At 36.0% G+C, this 22747-nt stretch overlaps 1 protein-coding gene across 5 annotated transcripts in view; it reads right to left on the bottom strand.

Annotated features, from left to right (window-relative positions):
* The window catches only part of GBE1 (1,4-alpha-glucan branching enzyme 1), a 266685-nt gene that overhangs the window by 124728 nt on the left and 119210 nt on the right, over positions 1–22747 (bottom strand). The window lies entirely within an intron of this gene.

Genomic DNA, 22747 nt, shown 5'->3' on the forward strand with positions numbered 1-22747 from the left:
ATGATCACACTCTAGGACTTATTAACATAAGTACTCTCAAACTGTTTTCCAAAAAGCTTGCAGATAATTAGACACCATGAAAAAAAACTAAAGATGTGATCCCTAGTTAACCTCAGAAAACTCAACGCCACACTCCATGATTCTACATGATTCCATTGAAGAGGATCATTTATCATGTTAATTTTTAGGCAGGACAAAGAGGAATCAACTTTGAATGGCAGTGAGAAGTTTCTTTTGCCTTTGACATTCTAAATCAGGACCTGTTTCCTCACATTCCAGTTCACCTTGGCATTTTTGCTTCACTTTTCTCTCACAGATCAGAAATTTCATTGAGGATGCATATCCTATCCTGAATCTCCCTTTGTATTAAGAGGTTAGAAATGAATTTAGACCACCTCTCATATTACACATGTAGAGTAAGTCCTTGAAAAAGGAGAATTACTTAGTTACTTGCATACTTACTTGAAAAAATAAGAGTAGAGCTAAAGGTATTGATGTTCCTTTACCGATATTTGCTCTTCATAAATCTACTCATCAGTCATTTTCTCAGCCTGAAAAACTGCTACACACCCAGAAAAGACACTGTACCTAATATACTTTTGGAAATCTTTGAACTTATATATATGAGATTCTTTTTAAAAAATGACTCTAAATTATATCAAAATAATGCAAACATGTAGAAAATTACTATATAATTTTGTCATCTATTGCAAGGAACATGTAATTTTCATTCATTTATTTTTTAAAAGGAATCTCTGGTAAAATCATCACTAATATTGATATATTTAGCATTTGTCTCTGCCCTATAAAAAGAAGAATAACAACGATATTTTGCAGACCCTCAGCATCATGGCTAAACTGTGCATGTAGTATCCATTCTATAAAAAAAATCGTCCTTCATATTATCCAAGTTTTTATGAACTTGATCCAAGTTTATCTTGCAAATATATCTACACATACATATATGTTAAGATAATCTACGATTTTCTCACTTAGATGGAACAAAATGGTTTTATGGTCTTCTGCTATATCTGTCCATGTTGAAATTAGAATAAAAAGAAACATATTTCACATATATTAAGGGTACAACTATAGGTTATCATGCTAATTTTTTTAAACTGACAATTAGATTATTTATTTCATTTGAGTGTATATGTCTACATTTGCATTTTAATATAAATTGTTTATTGATTCCATTAATCAAGAGAAAATAAAATGGGAGGTTGGAAATTATTTAACACAACACATCATTTCATGGGGGCTCATTAAAATAGAGGCTCAAATTATGACTATGTGGGATGGAAGAAAATTATAAAGCAAATAATTATGTATATAATTGTTTTAAAATTATCCTCTAGGTTGGAGACATTCACATTAAAAAATTCTTTAGGGACTTAATTAAAATAGAAAGAATTATCACTTTTCAAAAATATGACCAAGAGATTTAATTTTGGCTTTTCACATTTATTTTGACATTTTAAAATGCATTTTAATGTGAGGAAACAAAACACCATTTTACATTTGAAATGAAGTTTTTCTTTTTACTTTTTTGTAGATCTCTTAGAGTAAAACTTTTCATAATAAGTTAAAAAGTGTAGCATTAAAATGTCATCACCATTAAAAAATACATAAATTTATAAGCTAAAATATCTCCATGCTTTAAAAAAATTTACTTTGCAAATTAGTTAATATATTAAAAAATAAATCATAATTTTTATTTAAAAATATTGCTTTCATAAATTGCTCAGGAAAGTAAATTAAATCGATGATATAAAACATAGCAATTTAAAAGGCTGTCATATATGATAGCATGAGACGACTGAATTATTTTTGACATGGAAATAATTTTTTTTGTTTTTTGAGACAGAGTCTCACACTGTTGTCCAGGCTGGAGTGCAGTGGTGTGATCTCTGCTCACTGCACCCTCCACCTTCTGGGTTCAAGCGATTCTCCTGCCTCAACCTCCTGAGTAGTTGGGATTACAGGCACCTGCCACCATGCCGGGCCATTTTTTAAAATATTTTTAATAGACACAGGGTTTCACTCTGTTGGCCAGACTGGTCTTGAACTCCTGACCTCGTGACCCACCCACCTCGGCCTCCCAAGACATGGAAATAATTTTTAATAACAAAAGATAAAATTAATGGCAGACCATCTTGTTTTAATATATGAAATTTAAAGAGCACTTGTATAAATACTTTTATTTTAGAAATAATTCTAATAGTTAACAAGCATTTATTTGAGAGCAAGCATATGCTATGGAAATAAAGTCAAAAGGCAAGTCACTGAAATGACATGTGGTCTAGCAAAAAGACTAAAATGGGGAGGAATTTTTTGGGAAGTGTACTTTATACAGTATTAGATTTGTTTAAGTAGATTATACTTAAACAGTATTTAAATAAAAAGGGGAAGTCCTGACTGAGTTGTAATGAGGTGGCAGGGATGAATGTCAACCAGGCAGGAATGAGGATGAGGACAGGAGATCTTCTATGAAAGTTTCTTATAAGATAAGAAAGATACCTGGTCTTAAAATATAAGATAGTCCATAAAGCAAAGTAGAGGAGGGAGTGCATTCCAAATGAAAGGAAATGTCATGTGTAAAGTCACAGAGACTCAGTATATGAGAGGACAGCAACACCTAGGAACTCTGCAGGAAGACGCCATCAGCAAGAAGGACCTCACAGAGGTGGGCCCCTGATCTTGGAGTTCTCAGTCTCTATCAGTGTAAGAAATAAATTCCTTTTCTTTATAAATTACCCAGTTTCAGTTATTCTATTATAAGCAACAGAAAAGACAGCACTGAATGTTTTACATTTGTGAGTCACATGTCCAATTTGCATTTAAGAAAGCTTACTCTGGTAACACTTTGGAGAATACATTTGGTGATGGATTGAGTGTATTCGAATCAATTGTCTCTCAAGGTTGCCTTATAATTATACCTCCTGCTGTGGCTTATTATTTAATACTATAATTTAATAGATTCGACCTAGAAAATCGTGGAACTTTTTATTGTCGTTACCATTTTGAAAAAGTTAAGTATATGAAAATGTAAGGAAATGGCAAAACACCACTGTCATTCAAGCATTTTTGAGGGGATCTTAAGAGACTGCCCTCCTCTCGCTTTCAAAGAGCCCTGGGTGTGACTTAAGGGAAGTCACAGCATGCTTTGGTCTCCTTATAAGGCTGCTCCATAAGCCAAAATATTCAGCATCTCATCCAACAATTCCTCAGCCCCCAACAGAAAATTACTCCTAACCACATCTTTTGCACTTACTATCCTCCTTCGGCTGTCCTGTACATGCTTATCCAAATTAGAATTCTCATGGTCTACTACCCTAATCATTCCTTTAGATCACTCTCCTAGTCCTAGCATAATTCCACCCTTAGTTAAATTTGATCACTAAGGAATCCTATCACACTGCCTTAGTGAACTACTCTCCCACTCTTGCAGTGGACAATACCATACTTCCTCTCACCTGGAACTTCCAATGCCTCTCCCTCCTTCCCTTTCACTGGATGACCTTGCCTTTTATTTAAATGAGAAAATGGAAGCAATTAAAAAACAGCAACACCCAATCATATCTACCTCGTTCCCTTCATAAAACCAATGTATTTCACCTACTTTTTTATTATATCAGATAAATTACCCCTGCATTTTTCTAGGAACCCTCTCTATCAGCTCAATCCCATCAGCTGAACTATCACCTACCTTAAAAGAAACTTTTTGACTTTTGACCTCCATTCCAGTTAACAAACCCACTTTTCTACTGCTTTTTAAAGAATATCCTCTCTCTATACATAAAACTTTTCCACACGTTCTGCCTTCACTTTCTTACTTTCCATTTTCTTCTTAACCCATCTGAATCAGAATTTCAGCCCAACCATTCCAACAAAAACCATTTTGAGTCCAAATAAATGACCATCATGCTAAATCAATGGTCAATTCTCAATCCTCATCTAAATTAAACTCTGCAAATGCAGTTGGCATTGTGAGCACTAACTCCTTCCAAAGCACGCTCATTTAAATAGGTCCTCCCATTTCACCTGCATATCCTTCTTTATCTTCTTAGCTCCCAGCTTCTGATTTTCTTCCTGGCCTCTTTATATTAGAGTAACTTGGGGCTCAGCAGCTCAACCACACCTTTCTTCACACACACTCTTCAGATGATCTGATACAAGCTCATTGCTTTGAGTGCCTTCTAAAAACAGATGATTTCTGACTCAAATTGCCAGTCCGAACTGCTCCACTAAATTCCAAGCTTATATTATCATTATTATTATTATTATTATATTTATTTATTTATTTGTTTTGAGACGGAGTCTCGCTCTGTCTGTCGCCCAGGCTGGAGTGCAGTGGCGCGGTCTCAGCTCACTGGAAGCTCCTCCTCCCGGGTTCACGCTATTCTCCTGCCTCAGCCTCCCGAGTAGCTGGGACTACAGGCACCCGCCACAATGCCCAGCTAATTTTTTGTATTTTTAGTAGAGATGGGGTTTCACCGTGTTAGTCAGGATAGTCTTGATCTCCTGACCTCATGATCCGCCTGTCTCTGCCTCCCAAAGTGCTGGGATTACAGGCGTGAGCCACTACGCCCAGCTAATTCCAGGCTTATATTTTTAAGTGCCTACTCAATATCTCCACTTATATAGCAAACATGCACCTCACACTTGTGATATCCAAAACTAACCTCTTGATTTTCCCCCAAATCCTTCTCCTCCCAGTTCCCCATGGATCTGTGAATGGCTACAGTGTGCCTTATGCCAGAAGTTCCATTTTCAGAGGCCTATTTACCTCTTGGTCAAAAACTTAAGAGTTAATTCCCCTCATATACAACCAATCACTCAGCAAGTTTTGTTTTGTTTTGTTTTTGTTTTTATCAGTTATACTTTCAACATGCACTCCATGTTTAATTTAATTAATTATTAAAGCCCCTGATGTTACTGCACTGATCTAAGACAGCTTCTCACTGGACTTTCGCAACACAAATATCTTAAATCTGCCCACCAGTTGTACATCTACCCAACATCGCTCTTCCTTCTAGAATAAAAAAAAAAAAAATGATCTTTTCAGTAATGTCATACCATTTCCCTGATCCAAATCTTTAAAAAGCTGTTAAAACAGCTCCCGATCAAACACAGAATAAACTGAATAAAACAGAAGAAAATCGTATCTCCTTACAAGGGCCTACAAGGTTTTATATGATCTGACAACTGCCAAATTCTCTGGAGTCTCCTGAAATTTTCCCTCACTTACCAATCTATATCTCCCTGGCCTTCCTTTCAACACACCCACCCCCATTCCCCCTGCGGGGACCTCACAATTGCTTTTCTGCTCACTGTTGGCTTATTCTCAGAATATGATATTGTACGTCACTTCATTCAGGTCTCTGCTTAAATGTCACCTTTTCAGAGTGCTTATCTTGACCACACACCAATAGAAGCCACTTTACAACACAACACTGAATCTTTCTGGCGGGTTGCCTTTTTCTTCATAGTACTTGCTGCTACCTAGAAATGCACTTTGCATTGTCAGTCTTCCTCACCAAAGTATAGGGCTCTGAGGCTTGGTGTCTCATCTGTTTTCTTCACTGCTTCATTCCCAGGGTTCAGGAAGGTTGGGTATCCAGTAGGTCCTCAAACTTTTGTTAAATTAGCTAATTTAGCATCTGTCGTATGCCAGACATTATTATTATTATTTGAGACAGGGTTTCACTCTGTCACCAAGGCTGGAGTATAGTGGCACGACCATGGCTCACTGAAACCTCCTGGCCTCACTGCAGCCTCCAGGTTGCCTGGGCTCAGGCGATCTTCCTGCCTCAGCCTCCTGAGTAGCGGGGACTTCAGGTAAGAGCCATCATACCTGGCTATTTTTATTTTCATTTTCTTTTATAAAGATGGGGTCTCACTAAGTTGCCCAGGCTGCTCTTGAACTCCTGACCTCAAGCAATCTTCCTGTGTTGGCCTCCCGAAGTACGAAAATTATAAGCATGAGCCACAGTGCCTGACCCAGACTTATTTTTAATATAGGATCTGTATTGGTCCCTTTTCATAGTGCTATAAAGAACTACCCGAGGCTGGGTAATTTATAAAGGAAAAAGGTTTAATTGACTCACAGTTCCACATGGCTGGGGAGGCCTCAGGAAACTTACAATCATGGCAGAAGGTGAAGAGGAAATAAGGCACCTTCTTCACAAGGCGGCAGGAAAGAGAAGTGCCGAGCGAAGGAGGACAAGCCCCTTATAAAACCATCAGATCTTGGGAGAACTCCCTCACTGTCATGAGCAAACATGGGGGAAACTGCCCCCAAGATCCAATTACCTCCACCTGGTCTCTCCTTTGACATGTGGAGATTATGGGGATTGTGGAGATTACAATTCAAGATGAGATTTGGGTGAAGACACAAAGCCTAAGCATACCAGGATTCTCACAAGCATATTACTTAGGCATCAACATTTGTTTATAAAGCCTCCTGCTCCTAACATGTAACAGTCATATATTTAATACAGAAACAGAGTATTTCATACCTATTTTTAAACTAAACCTCCCACTTGCACAGTCTAGAAATATATATTCTTGCCCCATTGTCTATAAATGTTAGGTGTGTTGACATTATGAATTGCAGTTATCAGCAAAAAACCAAAATATTAAATAATATATGATCAACGGGTGTAAACTTTTGGACTTTAGATGTGATACACACACATGCATACACACACACATAACATGTAAATAAATGGTAAGAAAATAACCTAGTGGATATTTACATGAGCTAGTTCATATCTGTAAGGTAACATAACTTAAAAACACACACAATACAAGAAGCAGATCTCCACTTTCTACGGGATGTTAATGCATCCTGAAGAAAGAGTGGAAAAGAACCAAGTCTCCTTCTGGTTTGTTCCCAGTGTGTCTGAATTAGCTACATTTATGCTCAAATAGCCTAAAATATTCACATTTCTTAAGGAAACTTTCCAGCAGCAGCCACTTTTTTCTACCTGCTAAAATAATCAGTGCAGCAGGGAAAAGAGCCAACTACAGGGAAGACAAAGAGTAGGGCCCTAAAATAAAACCACGGCTACACTTTTCCTGACATAGATTGACATCCCTCCCTGCCTCGGAATCCTGCCTGCCCTTGTTATTAGGGAGGGGGAGGGGGAGGGGGATGAGGGGGAGACAGAAAGGGAGAGGGAGAAGGAGAGGGAGAGGGAGGGAGGCAGCGGAGGGAAGAAAAACAAAGAAACCAAGAATAGAATGCTTCACTCCTGCCTTGATAGGAGATATTTTCGGGTCTTTATCAGTTAAGAGAATACTATCTAAGACTCTAGACACTACTGATAGTTTATTCTCAGGATATTTGAGTCTGACATTCCTACTTTTGAATTGGCTAAGCTCTTTTAATATTTTACACTTCAATCACTGGAGGCACCTGGAGTCGGCAAATTAAGACTTTTAGAAAGAACATAGAGACAACTATTCCCTTACGTCTTTCCTAAAATTGATAAGTACCAATAAAAAATAAAATCCTCGACTTTTTTTTCTCTTGTTTTGTTTGAGACTGTGTCTCACCCTGTTGCCCAGGCTGGACTGCAGTGGCATGATCATAGATCACTGCAGCCTCGGACTCCTGGGCTCAAGCAATCCTCCCATCTCAGCCTCCCAAGTATCAAAGACTACAGGCATGCACCACTATGCCCAGGTAATTTCATTTTAATTTTGTTGTAGAGACAGGGTTTCGCTATGTTACCTAGGGTGGTCTTAAACTCCAGTGCTTAAGCGATTCTGCCACCTCAGCCTCCCAAAGTGCTGAGATTACAGGAGAGTCACCACGCCTGACCCCTGACTTTCATTTTTGGTTTTTGGCTATCTTCTTTCAAATATCACAAAGCTTAGTCACCAAATGTACAGCTGATATCTATTGGAGTATGCGGAGAAAGGAAAAGGGAATGAGAAAGAATGAGAAGGAGAGGAAGAAAGGCAGCCAGAGAAACTTCTGACGGGCTGATGAGGAAAGGCTGAAATTGTGTTTTATTTTAAAAAGTGCAGTTACTGAAGCAGGTTGCGCTATTATCTTCTGCTAGAGGAAATAACCATAAAGAGACTTCATTTCCTTAACTTGTATGTTGTAAATAAATAGTACTACATGTTGATGTTAGTTTAGGGGTGGTAAGATTTCAATCAAGTAAACAACAAAACAATGCCAGCACTGCTCAGTAAGGAGCAGCTCATAGCTCAGAAACAGCAGAGCCTGAGTGCCAGAGTGCATCTATTCTAATTTCATCCCCTCACTAGTTCATGCTATCATCACTATATCTGTATTGGTTAAGGTAGTCATAAAAAATTTCATTTTCTTTCAAGGACATAAGGTTCAAACAGGATATTCTTTACAAAACAAAAGTAAAATGACCATTAACAATGTTTATAGCACAGAATTTACATATGTACGCTTATGCAATGGAATAGCTCCTAAAGGTAAAAATCAAAAGAAAAATAGGTAAGTTGTAAGTATTTCAGAATATAAAATGCAAATACAATCACAGCTTTTAACTACAGATTATAAATAAGTGAAGGATAAAAAGAGGAAGCCTTGAGCAAGCATTCCCGACAAACTGATTTTAGACTGGTGAAGATAAGGAGAAGGGGCTTTTACACTGAGGACCAGAAAACAAACAGGAGATGGATACCAGGGAAACACTCCAGGCCAAAACAAAAAGCATGCACAACAGCCTCAGTGCAGGAAAAGCACTAGAGTGACTAGAGCTTAGTAAGCAAGAGAAAAAGGATGTCAAGATGAGACTAGAGCCAGATCCTTGAAAACCCCTTAAGCCATGTTCAGACTCATTTAAAGTGCTTCAAGGTCAAATACATTTGAAAAATGAAGTATTATTGTATAGCACTTACTTGGAGATTCAAAATGCATATTAGCTAATTAGATCCCAAGAATTTTGATTCTAAAGAAATGTGCTGAATTTGACTTAATGTGGGGTGTTCCAACTGTATTTGAGCACTGAACACCTTCATCTACCACACTTCCTGATTTCCTGCTGAACCTTCCTCCTTGGTGGATTATTTCCCGCTTTCCCAAACAAGTTAAATGGCACAAAGAGCTATAATAAACCTGGATGCCACTGTTATTTCGTGAATGAACTGAAACACCATTTTCTATATCTGCGTATAAAAGGACCTAAACTATTCAAAAAGTATTACTTCAAAAAATAATGGGCTTCATTTCTACTCATCTGGACAAACTTTTGACATTCTATTCTCTTGCAGGTTCTGAGGTACTTGCTTAAGGAAGGGGATTGTAAGATCTATATTCTAATTTGGAAGAACTAGCATAAATGTATTCATTTGTGTTTAAATGTGTCACGCACCATTCCAGTCCTGAGGAATAAAGTGGGAAACAAGATAAACATGGTCTTTGCCCTGCTGAAACTTGTATTGGCTTAGTATGAAGGAGAAAAGCAATCTAAACATGATGATAACGCAATCCAATAACTGGTATAGTAAAACACATACTCACATGGAAGAGAACAAAGAGTGGAGGTGAGTAATAACAGAATTTTTAACACAGGTGGGGAGTAAGAAAGAGAACCTGGATTTGAAAAATCACGTGGAAGTAAAATAAAGAGGGGAGGAACTGTAACAGCTAAATGAATGTGTGTTGTTTATATGATACATCAATTCGAGCTCAACGGAGAAGTCTAATTTTCGAATAAACCATGGCAGTTAAAAGAAACAATACTAATTTTTATAATATGCCAAGAACTGTTATAAGAAAATTATATATTATATGTATATTTGCTGCTGTTGTTGTCATTTCCACTTTGTCACCCAGGCTGGAATGCAGTGGGCAGTGGTGTGATCATACCTCACTGTAACTTCAAACTCTTGGCCTCCAGTGATCCTCCCACCTAAGCCTCCAAAGGGGGCAACAGGCTAGGATTACAGGAGTGAGCCACATTGCTTGGCCATATATTTTTAATATTTTAAATCTTATAATAGCTCCATGAGGTAGGCACCCTTTAAATTAGTATTTTAAAGAAGAGTCTCAGACAGAGAGAGTTTACGTGACTTGCCCACGCCAAATCAGAGATAGGGAGGGGCCATTTGTTTCAGAGGCTTTCCTGACAATTCCACTCCCCTTTCAGACTCAGGCGGCCCTCCTATATGTGTCTTCAACTATCAATACGTCACCCTGGGTTGCATTAGCACACATACTGTGTTTCATCCTCTTTAGACTTTTCATTTCCTGAAAAAGGGGCCATGTCTTTCTCTTCTTCAAGGTGACCAGGTGCAGCATAGTCTCTACAACAAAAAGGTACTGAATTCTTGAAAGAATGAATATCGTGGCCACGAAGGAGAACTCAGGAAAAGCATACAGAGAAGAACATGAAGAAGACCCTAGATGGAATCTTGTGGACTCTACCAGTGAGGGCAAGAGCTCTGGGAAATCTGAAAACTGATTTATTCATGTGATCACTGTGGAAGAATGGCAAATGATAGAAATCAAAAATTCTGATCAGAGTTAGGCAAAATGCCAAAGAGCCAGTAATGAGTTTCTTCATTACTGCTAACATTGTTTTCTCTATGTAAATGATCATGTCATATTTACAAAATTTAATTAATGAAACTTCTTTGAAAATTCATGACAAAACTCAATTGAACAGTCTATTTCACCACATATTTATATATTCTACCCATCATTTAAGCAAATAGCCTACCCTTTAAAATATAAAGGAGAAAGAACAATTGCATATATATGTATATATGAACAACAGACTATCTTACTAAATTATTTATCTCATCTTAATCCCAGGATAACTAAATTTTATACAACTAAATCATTCATCCTAATTCACTTCTGCCTGAGTCATATTTGAGAGGTAAAAACAAGCCAGAATAATTACTTACATGTGTTTACTGGCTGACAAATTGGTGATTTTACTGATAGTTGCATAAAACAATTCTTGGCAATTGATTAATAATTAGTCACTATTTTGTTTAAGTTACATGTCTAATTTCTTGAGAAAGAGACATTTAGTACTTTTCATAAAACATATACTTTTTTAGTTTATTGCTACTAAAAGGGTTTATTGAAAAATAAAATGTTATTATAACCACCTAACTCAATAAATGGATGTAGATTTACCCAGTGTAATGATTACAAAGCCGTAACAGCAAGAGCCTTGCTATACCTGTGTATACCTGTGTATAGACTACTTGCTATACCTGTGTCATTCAACACAATTCACACGGGGCTACTGAGCCCTGGAAACCTGGCTAGGGAGGCTGGAAAACTGGATGTTTAACTGTATTTTATATTGATGTAGATTCAAAAACTGACACTCATTTCCATTACTGCAAAACTTAAGTATGTTTGAAATAACTCAGGTAGGTGAATCAACTTTTTGCTGTAAAATTATGAATATTAAATACATATCAAGCATTTATGATGAAAACTTAACATCCAAATTGAGATGTGCTCTAAGTGCAAAATATACACCAAATTTCAAAAACTTAATACCTCTAAAATATGTAAAATATCTTGTTTCTCAACTGATTTTTACATTTGTTTACTACTGATTACGTGTTGAAATAATACTTTAAACACATAATCAATAGAGTTAAACTAGTCAATATTATAGAAAATAGCTTAGGTATTACATGAAAAAAATTTCACCTAACTCCATTATTGAAAAAGACAAAAAATTTTGATTTAGAGTAAATGTTCTGAGAATAAAATCCTGTTTTCCTCTCAGAAAAGAGCATCATAAAACAGGATCCTAAGGAATATGTAAGATTTTCCCTAGGCTGTGCATGATGGCTCATGCCTATAATCCTGGCACTTTCAGAGGCTGAAGTGTGAGGATCACTTGAGCTATGCAGGTAGAGACCAGCCTGGGCAACATAGGAAGGCCCCATCTCTACAAAAAATAAAAATAATTAGCCAGGCATGGTGGCATTTGCCATTGGTCCTAGCTACTCAGTAGGCTTAGGTGGGAGGATTGCTTGGGTATGGGAGGTCAAGGCTGTCATGAGCCATGGTTGTGCACCACTGCACTCCAGCCTGGGCAACAGAGGGATACTCTGTCTTTAAAAAGAAAATAAAAAAAAGATATTCCCTGATATAAAATGCAAAATAAGCAAGTTGTCAATTCAATAACTGATTAGTAATATGCCTTTGGCATCTGCACATTTAAAACATAAGTGGAGGAATGCTTTGTTTATTCGACATTGGAGGGAAACAAAGTAGTCCACATAAAATCTACACAGTAATTCTTCATTAAAACACAGTAGACAGGTAACTGTAACTTAATCCCTAAAACAACATTTAAAAATTTAACAATGACCAGGCATGGTGGCTCACACCTGTAATCCCAGCAATTTGGGAGGCCGAGGTGGGTGGATCACAAGGACAGGAGATCGAAACCATCCTGGTCAACATGGTGAAACCCCATCTCTACTAAAATACAAAAAAAAAATTAGCCAGTTGTGGTGGTATGCACCTGTAGTCACAGGTACTCGGAAGGCTGAGGCAGGAGAATCCCTTGAACCTGAGAGGCAGAGATTGCAGTAAGCCGAGATTGCACCACTGCACTACAGCCTGGCGACAGAGCAAGACTCTTGTCTCAAAAAAGTAAATAAATAAAAAATAAAAATTTGTAATGGAAACACTTTGAAATTATATTTTACTTTTTTTTTAAATTATACTTTAAGTTCTGGGATACACGTGCAAAAAGTGCAGGTTTGATACATAGGTATACATGTGCCATGGTGGTTTTATACACCTATCAACCTGTCATCTACATTAGGTATTTCTCCTAATGCTATCCCTGCCCTTGTTCCCCACCCCCCAACAGGCCCTGGTGTGTGATATTCCCCTCTCTATCCTCATACGTTCTCCTTGTTTGACTCCCACTTATGAGGGAGAACATGCAGTGTTTGGTTTTCTGTTTCTGTGTTAGTTTGCTGAGAATGATGGTTTCCAGCTTCATCCACATCCCTGCCAAGAACATGAACTCATCCTTTTTTATGGCTGTATAGTATTCCATGGTTTGTATGTGCCACATTTTCTTTATCCAGTCTAACACTGATGGACATTTGGGTTGGTTCCAAGTTGGTTATTGTGAATAGTGCTGCAATAAACATACGTGGGCATGTGTCTTTATAGCAGAATGATCTACCCATCTGACAAAGAGCTAATATCCAGAATCTACAAGGAACTTAAACAAATTTACAAGAAAAAAACAAACAACCCCATCAAAAAGTGGGTGAAGGATATGAACAGACACTTTTCAAAAGAAGACATTTATGCAGCCAACAAAGATGGAAAAAAAAAGCTCATCACTGGTCATTAGAGAAATGCAAATCAAAACCACAATGAGATACCATCTCACACCAGTCAGAAAGGTGATCATTAAAAAGCCAGGAAACAACAGATGCTGGAGAGGATGTGGAGAAATAGGAACACTTTTACACTGTTGGTGGGAGTGTAAATTAGTTCAACCATTGTGGAAGACAGTGTGGTAATTCCTCAAGGATCTGTAACTAGAAATATAATTTGACTCAGCAATCCCATTACTAAGTATACACCCAAAGGATTATATATTTTGCTTTGTCCTGGCATCTTAAAAGAAATTTTGAACATGAAGTTTCTTTTAATGACTCAGACTCATTATCATCAATTATTACACTATACTGCAGTCTAACGATGCCCAGAGGGACAATTACACTATGCGGAGCTGTTTGCCGCTGCACCTAAGTGGCCTTAGAATGCTGTGCATTCGGTTTTGGTTTCTGACCTTGATGCATTTTCTCTTTCTTCCATTGTTTTTAGCAGTGACTTCTCAGTACTGTCAGATGTTGATCACAATTGGTCAGTTCTACAATTGTTCTTAATTTGGTCCTTCTACCAAAAAACAGCTTGACATCCTTTTAAAAATAGTGTGATACAACAATGAACAAATATCCATAAACATTATGGTACACGTTTTGGCTCCTGAAAAAAATACTATTACTTGTTTTCATGCTTGTAGTTATGTTTCAGAGAATGAGGCTGGCTAGGAAGTCTGACCACAGATAATCGTGACAAGGATATTGCGATGATAGTGACAATGACAATTACCACAACTAATTGAGACACTGGGGGAAGTGTGTAACGAGCTCTTCACAATTATATGAGGTAGATAAACTATAATCTTATTAATATTTTACAGAGGGGGAAATTAAACTTAAACTTAGAAAGATTAATCTGACTGTGGTTACATGCTAGTAAGTGGTGAACTGATACTTGAGCCCAGGCCTATACCGATTCTCTATACTGCCTGCAAGCTCAGTATCTATATTTATATTTTAAAAACAAATGATGGCAACTTAGATGCAAAGCATTAAAAGAAACAAGGTTACCAAATTTTAACTATGTAGATTTATTTAATAAATTTGTATTTTGCTTTACTGAGCCTGATATTAAATGACACTTACTTTGTTTATTCCTCTACTACTTAAAATCAAGGAGATATTACACAATTTTGCTGTGATATCATACTAATAGTTGAAGTTTATAAAATTATCACTGCTAATACAAAATAAATTGAGTATTAATACTGTATTTAAGCTATGAAGTTATAGTTGTCCTTATTAAATTTGACTTACTGCTTAATTTATTTGGTAGTTTGGTAGAATCTGATTCGTTGTGCGTCTCCTAAGGCACATTTTGGAACCTAGACATAGCCTTAGTGACTGGTTTTTATACATCCTTCATGTATGTCGCTTTGGTATGCACAGTGAACGAACACTTTAAACTAATTGTATGACATTTTAACATGTGGAGGTTTCATATAAAATGTGGGTTCCTGACTTAAATCTAGAAGATGTGGCCCCATGGGTCCACATTCTCAACATGAAAGCAGCTGACAATTGTATTCAAAATGGTTTGTGAATGGCAGCCACCTCAGAGGAGATCCGTTTGCCAGGTTGCCAATAAGAACCATCTGGCCTGCTTCTCTCGGTTACCTCCCTCGTTCGCGAGTCCTGCTTTTATCCTTTAGTAAAACTCTGAAAGTATAACTCCAAACTTTCCATGATATTCTATATTCTAGCTTGTTGCACATTTTCAATTGTGTGATTTTATGCAGTCTGAACCACTGCCCTATGGCACATAAGTAATAGCATCATGAGTTCATTATACATGAAACTGAAACTCAAATGTAAGCAGCTTGTTTCAAGAGCAGAGAGGTAAAGATCATCCAATTCTAAAACCACCCACTTTATATTGTGTATTAAATCATCAATTAATCTTAATTCTATATAGTATACATGATTATTGCTATTATTTGTGTTGTAATTAGTATTTGGGGGGAAAACATCTTATGTGGCTTTCTTCACTGTATTCAGTACTAAAGAACAGGAATCTATCATATCACTTTGCAGTGTCGCCTCCATGGCAAGCATGATGGTGAAAAGTTTATGAGAGACTGAGAGACACAGAAAAAGACAGAGAAAGAGAGATCAAGAGACAGGGAAAAAAGATAGGTATTTTACTTTAAATAAAATATATTCCATGAGACACAATAAATTATTAACTTTCCTTTCACATTTAATATGGAAACAACAAATATATCACTAAAATTAAAAAATAAACAACTATTCCAAATGTCACATGGTGGGAAAGACAATGGAGAAAAGTTAGTGAAGGAACATGTGACGGGGAAGCACAGGAGGGACTGGATGAATTATTTTATATCAAGTGGTCTGAGAAGCATGTAAAGCACCTAATGCTTCAAAACTGCATGAATGAACGTAAGACAGTAACCATCATGAATATCATAATCTCACAAAGACAAGCGAACCCACCTGGACAGCTCATCGGCCTCCTTCACTACTCTTAACACAGTGGTAAGAACACAGCTCCGGTCTCAGAAAAGTTGGCTACCATGCTGTTTTGTTTCCTAAAGCACTATGAGAAAATGTAACTGTAACTGCCCCCAAGTTTTCCTGATGCGTTGAATAGACAGAATTTGAAAGGGTATACGATAAAAGTCTTATCTTGGGGAGCCAGTTAAACCCAGAAGTAGACAGAGAACCAAATCCTCTGGCTATCGGCTTCTCTTGCATATGTTGAAAGAAACAGAAGGAAGACCAAAGATCCAGGTTACAACTTAGTAGTGATGATTCAACATTATACAGCGTGGATGGGAAATGGAAAAGTTAGATAAAAATCTGCCTGATCACTAATCTAAGTTAATGGGAATAAGGCCCTCAAAGACGAATAATTTTATATTACTTATATATATATATATGGAAGCTTTCAAAATTATAAGAAATACCTACATTTTCTGAAAGTAAGTGGCTCAATGTAACATCAGTTATTTATTTATCTGCAGCATAACACTAAGGAAATCATTCAGCTAGAAAACCATGAAATATCTCTTCATAACTTCAAAACTCCTAGTCCATTCTGTAGAAAACAGACATGCTTAAACAAGCTGTTTTGTTACACCCAGACAAAAACAGAAAAATTGATTTTTTCCCACTTTTAACCTGCTTATTTTAAAAGGTCACAAACAAAACCATTATTATTATAGATAGCACATAATTCCCAGACTTAAATGGTAATCACTTGAATAGGAACCTTAAGACCATTTTCACAAGTACGCACCAACCATTGTTTCAAGTGAAAGAGAAGAAAACAGATGTTTTAGGGCAATGAGCAGCATTTAAACTTAAGGTAAACTACCCAGTAGAACTGTCCTACTTCAGCATGAGTCTGAATCTGAGAAGGTGAATGTTATAGGTGAGTCAGACATAAATACTCAAGATACTTTCAAAATATCCCTGTGCACCTAAATTTTAGGCTTGTGGGGCATAAATGAGGCAGATAATACCAGGAACCAAGTTTATACAAAGATGGTAAATCCTTACTCCTGTGCTACACTCTGCATCAATAGAAACTTTTCTGCTAGACTGAGTAATCTCATAAACCCTGTGAGAGAAGTTATATTTCTACTATTCAAACTCAAATCCAGACAGATTAGATTGATACAGCAACTTTCTTAATCTCTTTTACAGAAGAGAATTAGTCTGTCTGAATTTTGAAGCTAGCTACTTTATTTGAAAGACTAGTAGATTTAACTGTTCTCCTTAATCAAGCTGAAATAAGATTCTGGTTTTAACAAGGAATAAATGCTGAAAGGGAAAGAAAAATACTAAGAAAAAAAGAAGACTTTTAATGGGACACCCAATACTCTCAAAAGTTATTAACAATCATACTGTGAGATTATAATATTCTCAATGAAGAACAGGTTATAAGTTACTGCTTATTTTTTACTGTCTGACTCCCTTGGAATAGTTAGCTGTTTGCTAAACTATGTCCAAAATGTTTTCTGGCTTTTTTTTTTTTTTTTTTTTGAAAAGGAGTTTTGCTGTTGTTGCCTAGGCTGGAGTGCAATGGTGCAATCTCGGCTCACTGCAACCTCTGCCTCCCAGGTTCAAGCAATTCTCCTGCCTCAGCCTCCCAAGTAGGTGGGATTACAGGCATGCACCACCACACCCGGCTAATTTTGTAGAGACAGGGTTTCTCCATATTGGTCAGGCTGGTTTCAAACTCCCAACCTCAGGTGACTGCCCTCCTTGGCCTCCCAAAATGCCGGGATTACAGGTGAGCCACCATGTCCAGCCATCATTTGTTTTTGTGAAGCATATAAGGCAGGTGTTTATATGCCTAAAAAGATGCTATATTACTTCAATTATAAAAAAAAAAAATTCAGTGCTTTGAAATCTATCCAGTGAAATTAAAAACAAATACATTAGCTCTCCCTTATTTTTAGTAGATACAGTCCAAGACTGCTAGTGGATGCCTGAAACCATAGATAATACCAAACACTATATATACCGTGTCTTTACACATACATACCTATGGTAAAGTTTTATGTATAAATTAGGCACAATAAGAGATTAACAATAACTAATAAAATAGAACAATTATAACAATATACTGTAACAAAATGTATGTCAATATCTTTCTTTCTCTCAAAATATTGTACTGTACTCACCCTTATTCTTGTGATGCTATGAAGATGATACAATGCCTACATGACAAAATGAAGTGAGGTGAATGACCTCATTGTGACGTAACATTAGGCTACTATTGAAAACGAATCAAAAATTTATGAACTGATTATTTCTGGAATTTTCCATTTAATATTTTCAGGCTAACGTACTATGAGTAACTGAAATCACAGAAATCAAAACCACTGATAAAAGGTGGAGCCTACTGGACTCTGAAAGGAGTGATTTTTTTTTTTTAAGTCTATCTTTCCAAAATTTCTGACAAACAAATTCTCCAAGCATACATACTGACTAATGCATCATAGTATATATGTATCTCTAACTTTACCAAATAATGCCAAATTGTTTTCAAACGTGGTTGTACACATTTATCCTTTGTATGCTATTTTTTCTGTATTTTGTTTGTTTTTGTCATTGGGTGAACTGTTCTTTTTGTAATTCAATGACAAAATCAAAAAGTAGTGTATGGCTTAAAAATCTTCTTAAAAATATTTTAGAGTTTTCCATTCATGTCATGGTTGCTTAGTTTTTAAATAATCTTGCTAATCATGATGGTGTCATATACTCATTTGCTAGTATACTGATGCATAATAATCCTCTAATTAGTATTTGTCATTGAGAACTGATTTGGTCATGATGTAATATCACATATAATTATGCTAAAATTGTGTTTAGAATACTGGCATCTATGGTCATGAGGGTTTACCTCAGGAATGCATGACTGGGTTACCATTCTACCTCAATTCTAATTAACCATAGAAAAGCCATATGGTAAGATATCATAGAATAATTACCTCAGATACAAAAATCCACTCTGAGCAGGGAGAACCCGTTGAATTTCCTTCCACATTGTAACTTGTAGAAAACACCTACCATAGTTAAGAAGCCCTAAATATTATATATAGTGTCTATACTAAGGGTACTTTATTCCACATACTTATGACCCTAAAGAGGCCAACTGGACTCATTTTTGTTTCCGAAAACAACTCTAGTTGCTCAAGAAAAGAGAATATATTTCAGCCTAATGGTTACCATATTATGAACTCAAGCTGATGAAATGTTAACTATATTAATTTTGTGTCCAAACATAAGTTTAAGGAGGAAAAACATGAGCATTAGATCTACTTTGCTATCTCCTTTAGAAGTCAGTATTTTATCCTTGAAAGAAATATTTAACAAACAAAAGATATTCATTTGAAGATCTAGTAATGGTTATAGCATAATAGTTATTTAAACCTAACAAATTTTCATTGTCTTAAATGTGCATTGATATAGTGCCAGAGGAATATGCAAACAGAATTTAAAACTGGGGCCACTACACTATATTCATTATTACTAATTCTAGAAACTCTTGAAACTTATGGGTGACATACTTGTCAGAAAGTTCTCTCTACCAAATAAAGGACAACCCAATCTCTGTTATGAACTGTCACTACTAATTTAGCAGAGCTAGAAGGCAGCTCAGCCAAGTAGACAGAAAATTAAAACATGGGCAGCTCCTGATTGGAAATGTATTCATAGCAGGTAATGAAACAGCACAGTCAGGATCTCTGGTACTACTCAGAGTAAGAGATTTAATTCTGATAACTTTGATGATGGCACTTGAATCCCAGATTCTAAAAGGTGACAGGTTGTGACATATAGATAGGATAAAATGAGCATCAGTAGCATATCTCTACAGAAGCAATTCTATAACATCAAATTTTTTCAAACAGTAAATATAATAATTTCAAAAATTATGACAGAAGTTTTCAAAGAAGAGGCTTAGGTCTTAAGCAAGCCATGTGCCATATTTATGTCTATTTGTCAGTGGGCTATAAAATTAATCAGCCTAACAAATGTAAGGGGTGGAAATATTCATATTTAAAATATGAAATATAAATTGTAGTTTCTGATTTCATCTGAATAAGGAACAAACTCAAAATTACAGGCAGAGCAGCTATTTTATGAAGAGGGTGAAAGTGAAGGATTGGGTTATATATTTATATGCATGTAAGGAATATTCATTAAATGCATTCACATATAGCTAAATACAAGTATGCTGTTCACATTTTTTAAATATAGTTTTTTATTTTGAATTTTGTGTGCCTTTTTAAATTTTCTAATTATCTACAATGGCATTATTTTATAATGAAAGGTGTATTTCTTTAATTGCCTATTTCAGACATAACTCTCTGATATTTCTCATAAGAGAAATATGGTTGAGTAAATAATATTTCCACATGAACAGGTATTTCAATACATCTCTTTTGAATTTGTAAAGCAGCATATTTGTTGTGTGTGGTTAAAATTACTTAACGCCCCTTCAAAGGGAGGGGTGTTAAGGAATTTTAAGGCTATGTGCAAAAATGCTCATATCTAACAAGTTTTATTCGATAAACTAACAAGTTTTCAAGTTTTCTTGAAACCGTGATTGACCAGTAGCTTTCAGCAGAAATGGCACTGTGCCACGTTCTAAACCCAGACCATATAAAATGGCAGCTTGCACATCCTGTCTTTCGGGACTGTCACTCTTGTGAGAAAGCCCACGTTGTCTGTGGAGTGGGCTAGGAGGAGGGGAGCTGGGGTCCTCAACCTCACAACCAAGGCTGAGCTCCTAGCTGACAGCACCAACTGTAGGCCATGTGAGTGAACCATCCTGAAAGCAGATGCTCTGTCCCCTACATGAGCCACCCCAGCTGACACAAGGTGAAGAAGAGAAGAGCAGTCCACACTGAGGTATACCCAAATTGTGAGTTTTGGAACAAAACAAATATTGCTGTGAAGTCACTAAATATTTGGCTTGTTTATTAAGCAGCAATAAATAACCAAAAGAGCAAAGTAGAACTTTGATCATGAATGCTAAGACATGTTTGTTTAAATGAATTTATATACACTGGCTTTGGGGGATTTTATCCATATTGTTTAATAATGTCATAACTAATTGTGATGGTTTATACTGATTGTCAACTTGATCAGATTGAAGGATGCAAGGTATTGTTTCTGGATACGTCTGTGAGGGTGTTGCCAAAGGAGATTAACATTTGAGTCAGTGGACTGGGAAAAGCAGAAACCCACCCTCGATCTGGATGGGCACCATCTAATCAGCTGCCAGCACAGCCAGAATAAAAGCAGGCAGAGGAACGTGGAAAAACTAGACTAGCTTAGTCTTCCAGCCTCCATCTTTCTCCTGTACTGGATGCTTCCTGTCCTCAAATATCAAATTCCAAGTTCCTCAGCTTTTGGACTCTTCAGCCTTTCACCACAGACTAAAGGCTGCACTATTGGACTAGCTTCCTGGCTCTTCAGCTTGCAAATGGCCTACTGTGGGACTTCACCTTGTGACTGTATGAGTCAGTTCCCATCATAAACTCCCCTTGATATATATATATATATATAGCTTCATAAATATATATATATCCTATTAGTTCTCTCCCGCTAGAGAACCCTAATACATTAATAGTATAAACTTATATAGAAAATACTAATTCTATAAAATGGGAAAAGTTCAATATTGGTCAAATAGAATGGCATATAGGATACTACAAATGCAATTTAATAAAACTATATTTACAGAGGACTAAGCCTATATGACAGCAGGAAAAAAAAAAAAAACAAAATGGTCACAATAAAAATTAAGTTAAAACCATATGATGCTTTATTTACCAAAAGCATGCACATGAGAAAGATTAATAGCTAATTCAATAAAAAAGAAGCCAAGTATTAAATAACAATGTTGAGTTTGTCTCAATTTCTGTAATAGAAATGTTTTGGAAAACAATGATGTATGATCCCTTTTGTTTAGAAAATTGGCTAAGTTTAAATGCACTTTGGTACAGCAAGGTACACTAGGATAAACACGTTCATAAAAAAAAAATGTTGTATAACATAAAAATCCATCCACTTAATGTATTTCTTTTTAAGGTATAGTTCTACAGAATAATTGTTTTAAAACATAAAAATCTATTCAATATATTTCTTTCATAAGGCACACTTCTACAAAAGAATCAACCCTCATTCATCCAAATATAAACCAGAGAGTTAAATTAATTGAATTTCTACTTCTATAAGATTTACTCAATGATGTAATTAGTAGAGTTATGTAATTGCAGTTTTTTGCCAATAAAAGTAAGGGCAAAAACCACAATTACTTTTGCACCAACCTAATATATCACAGAATTAATGCAGATTTAGTCTTTTTTATTTGCTATAAATCTGTGGCATAAAAATTAATGTTCAAAAGGTGACATGAATACAAAATACCTTCATGAGCAAAATTATATTAGCCCCCAAACTCTGCCTCCTTCTACAATAAAAAGCCTGAGAATAAGAATGATTAATCAGTTTGTACCACAGTGAGGCTAGGCCAGGAACCCTGCTACCATCTTGTTTCTTTTCTCACTTATTACACTGCCTTATCTGGCATGAGTGTTTCCTGAATGGCTATGAAATACAAAATAATGTATGATATCCAGAAACAATGTATGAATTTCCTTCATATACAAGTCATCTAATTTAGGTTGAAAAATGAGACTTCTTCATTTTACAAAATTATTTGCTGAGACATTTTTCTATATAGCTTATTTTCCAGGTATATTTATGTTTATGTATGATGCAACACTGGAAAGAAAATTCATTTTTTTTAAAAAAAATACATATACATATATATAATTATATATAATATGTATATAATACATATACATAT

Source organism: Papio anubis, chromosome 2 (assembly GCF_008728515.1).
Source record: "Papio anubis isolate 15944 chromosome 2, Panubis1.0, whole genome shotgun sequence".
Taxonomy (NCBI): domain Eukaryota; kingdom Metazoa; phylum Chordata; class Mammalia; order Primates; family Cercopithecidae; genus Papio; species Papio anubis.